General features: G+C 32.3%; 1 long non-coding RNA gene across 1 annotated transcript; it reads left to right on the top strand.

Annotated features, from left to right (window-relative positions):
• The first annotated feature begins 3460 nt into the window (after window positions 1-3460).
• LOC127108246 (uncharacterized) lies at window positions 3461-4227 on the top strand. The gene is made up of 2 exons (XR_007795983.1): window positions 3461-3784; window positions 3880-4227. It is a non-coding gene; the product is annotated as an uncharacterized LOC127108246 (long non-coding RNA).
• Window positions 4228-4433: the final 206 nt, after the last annotated feature.

Here is a 4433-nt window from a genome sequence, read left to right as displayed (position 1 = left end):
CGGGCTTTCCCCGCCCCGCCCTCACTTTTTTGCAGGGCAGACCTAAGTTTTAGGCCCACATCCTCAACTATGACCGCCCCGCCCCGCCCCATTTTTTTGCGGGCTTTTGCGGGGTGGGCCTTAACGCGGCGAGCATGCCCGTTTGCCACCCCTACACATAACTACACACCCATCCCACCACCTAACTTTGATTGTTCAACTACACATCAACAATCAACAACCACTGATGTGAGTGATTATTACATCACAACCATAGAACCTTCAAACCCAAATCCCGCCTCATTCACACAAATATTAAATAACTTTTCTCCTAATATGGATTTTGAGAATTTTGAGGCATTCGAAATTTTTCGTGAGCAACCACCCATTTTTCAAACCACTATTCATCCGTCCACAACTACTGCCCCTCCTATACCTACCTCAACACAACCATTAGATCGTGGTCACCGGATTTGAGTACGTGCAAGATGTGAAACTGGTAGTCATTTCGTCGATGAAGATCCCAATCAACGTCGAAGTTAATTTCTTTTTAATCTCTTGTTATTTGTAATTATAGTTAAAAAAATATTAAGAAAGTAAACATTGTAATTATCGTTTTTAATCTCTTGTTATGTAACATATTATTTAATTTGTTAAAAAAAAATTTAACTTTATTTTCAATATTAATTTTTAATTAATATTACATATTTATTACAAATATTATATAAAAAGCTATATAATTTCAAAATATTAAATAATTATTAATAAATATATTTTTAATAATATGTAACTATTTATTATTAAATCTATTTTTAAAATGATTTATTTTTAAAATGATTTATTATTTAATTTTATTTTAAATATTAATTTTTAATTAGTATTATATATTTATTACAAACATTAAATAAAAAGTAATATAATTAATTAATATTAAATAATTATGAAAAATATTATATAACAAAGTATTTAATTTATTAAAAAATATATTTTAATTTACATTAAATATAATATCTTAATTAATATTTAATATTAATTAACTATTTTAATAATTTTAAATTAATTCAGAAATTAAAAAAAAATGCACACTCCATCCCAAATGGCGCACCCCAACTGCACCTCTGGGGGCGTCCGCCATCTTGGATGGATGACCCTTAAAATTAATAAAAAAATGCTTACTACAGGACAAAAAAGATGGCATAATGGGAAATCATTTTGGGCAGGTGGCATATTGGGATTTTCATTTCACCATAGTAGCATGCAGGTCAAAAATCCCCTAATGGGCATCCTTCAATTCCTTTGTTACAAATTATTTACTTTCTTATTTGATTTATAGGAATATGAGTCTTCATCGCCAAATTACAGTGGTGAAATCCGCCAAAAACAGATAAGGATTGAGAACACTACTGATAAATCTAATTTTTCAATGATTTCTTCTTTGTTATATTTATTTATTTGCTTTGATGTCAAGACATTCGAATTGACCTCAGAACATGTTTTCCATGTGTCTATGTCTAATTAATAATTCTATAGAGCATATATTTCTTTGATTAGTTTTGGTGTTGCATGAGAGGACATGCTTTCAGTTTCTTGATTCTAATTTATGCTTGTGTTGTATTCTATTTTCTCTAGTTTCTTGATTCCTTGATTCATTGGTCAGATTTTCTTGATTTCTTGTGTTCTACTTTTTCTAAGCATATCTTCCTTAATTTGATATTTACTCTTTGGTGTTAAATAATATTTAGTATGTGAACACATGATTTATTCTAGTTCTATCTTCCTCTTATTGTTTAATTTTCAGGGTTAGCTTTTTGGTTTTTTGATTCTTATGTTTGATTTGGTTGTTGTTAGTTTTGACCTTGAAAGTTCCTGTCTACTATTTTGTTGGGTTTTAAATGTTTGTTCTTTTGTGTCAATTATTATTCTTGCCTGTTTTGTGTTTAATTTGGCTGTAATACTTATTGGTAACTTGGTTGTATTTATTGGTAACTCATTATTTTGCATTTATAATCTCATTTGAATTGTTAATTGAAATGATTAAGAGTCTCACATCAAACGTTTAATCTATGGTTTGAGCATGTTTTTATAAATGGGGACAATCTTTATCCTATAAGTCGATTTTTATAGGGTTGAGTAGGTCTAACCATATTTCTTAACATGATATCATGAGTCTTTGGTTTGAGTAAAGGAACCATGTTTATTTGTATTGCAATGTCTAGGAAGACATGTATTGAAATGCCCAAGAAGAGGTGTCAACGGTGGTGTAGGTGTACGCGGATAAAAGAGTTTTCAATGAGAGGGAGCATTGTGGACTCATCCTTAAAGGGAAGTGTTGAGAATAATAAGTCAAGTGTGATTTGGAATCACCACATTGGTTATAAATGTGGAGACTTCAACATTATAAATGGAAGAATCCACACACCTATCACCTTAAGGTTTTGGCCGAATATGTGGTGTCTCTCTCACTTATGTGTTGTACTTAGTTCAATGTTGACGCTCCTCCTCATGACCCAACAAATGGTATCCGAGACTGGTTTAGTATTCGATGGATCACATACTATTAGATTTCCGCTATCGGGCCACCTATAATTTATTTTCATGCTTCAGATGTTCAGTCCTAGACGTGAGGGAGTGTGTTAAGAGTCTCACATTGGATAATATATGACTTCAATATGTCTTTATAAGTGCGGACAATCCTCATCCTACAAGCCGTTTTTGTAGGATTGATTTAGGTCCAACCACATTTCTTAACATGATATCACGAGCCTTTGGATCTAGTAAAGAGACTGGTTTACTTGTATTGAAATGCCCAAGAAGAGGTATATCGAAATGCCCAAAAAGAGGTGTCAACGACGATACAAATGTAGGTGGACAAAAGAGTTTTCACTTGATGGGGAGTATTTGGACTCACACTTGAGGGGAGTGGAGAATAATAAGTCAAGTCTGAGTTGAACTCCTCACATTGATATATATATGTGGAGACTAGAGCATTTATAAGTGGGAGAATCCACACCCCTATCACCTTAAGATTTTTGGTGAATATGTGATGTCTCTGTGTGTTGCACTTAGTCCAATGTTGATACTCCTCATGATCCAATAAATGGTATCAGAGTTTGATTTAAGATCCAGTAGATCATCTATTATTAGATTTTCGCTATTGGATCATCCATCATTTATTTTCACGTCGCAGACGTCCAGTCCTGGGCGCGAGTGTGTGTGTTTAGACTCCCACATCGGATAATATATGACATGGATATGTCTTTATAAGTGGATAAGTGGGGACAATCCTCATTCTATAAGTCGATTTTGTAGGATTGAATTAGATCTAACCACATCTCTTAACATAAAGATCTATTGTTTTTTTCCATGTTTTGTAACCAGAGTTTTATTTTCCGGTTCTCTTTGTTACATGGAGAGATAAGTATCGATTTGCGGTGAGTTTGTTTTTTACTCTTTTATACTTGTAAAGTCAACCTTCGGATTTTTTAATCCCATAAGTACTACTGTTTTCTTACGTTTAGGTTTTTGAATATAATCTTCCATTGTAAAGGATCTGGGAGAATTTGGGCAAGCTTTGTGGGGGTTTTCTTTACAACTATAATCTTCTATTATTATCTTTTAAAATTCCATGTTTTGTTAATTGTGTGATTTATTATGAATGATTATTATACTCCTAAGAAACATCCTCTTCCTTGCCGTTGTTAAAGTACTCCTCTGTATTATATTAGGATGAAGCTAAAATTGTGTCATTTCATATGGAAATTTGGAAAATTGGAAATTTGTTTCACTAAATTGTCATCTTTTGCAGGTTATGTTGTATACTTCATAGTATATACTATTGCTAGGCCTTAATTTAGTCATCTCTACTTAGACTTTTCCATTTCAAATGTTTTTCATACGCAGGATCTACTTTTATCAGTTCCTTTTGATTTGCTATGGAAGCTATGACAAGAAGACATTCACATACTTCGCGTTCAGCCTTGGATAAGATCATGGATTCGTGATACTTTTCTTTTTATGGCATGTCTTGCTACAGTTGGAGTTTTTGTGTTTTTGCATCAGGAACATACAAAATTATAGAGTTCATCTTAGGGAGGTTGAGGAATTTCGGACAACAACTTGATTTGCCATAAGGAAGTTGAGTCTTGATAAATCAAATTTCTTCATTTCTTTTGGCTTTTTCTAGGTATGCAAATTGAACTATGAACTTATTTTTCTGTAATGTGGCTAGGCAAAATAGTTTTCTTCATAGCGTCAGAGCTTCTAGTTTTGATTTGGTGATCTCTAGTAACTTAGTTTTTAATATGTTTTTCTTTTGATAAAAAATTGAATAATATATTTTTAACAAAGAAAGAATAGTCTTTATTTAATTAAAAAACTCTGTCACACATCTTCTTGTAGCTTCTTTGAGTGTATTATTCTAGATTATCCTTTCGGTGGGCCCTCTTAATAATTTT

Source organism: Lathyrus oleraceus, chromosome 7 (assembly GCF_024323335.1).
Source record: "Lathyrus oleraceus cultivar Zhongwan6 chromosome 7, CAAS_Psat_ZW6_1.0, whole genome shotgun sequence".
In the NCBI taxonomy this organism is placed as follows: domain Eukaryota; kingdom Viridiplantae; phylum Streptophyta; class Magnoliopsida; order Fabales; family Fabaceae; genus Lathyrus; species Lathyrus oleraceus.
The sequence above is the reverse complement of the archived record's forward strand: the minus strand, read 5'-3'. Positions and strand labels throughout refer to the sequence as shown.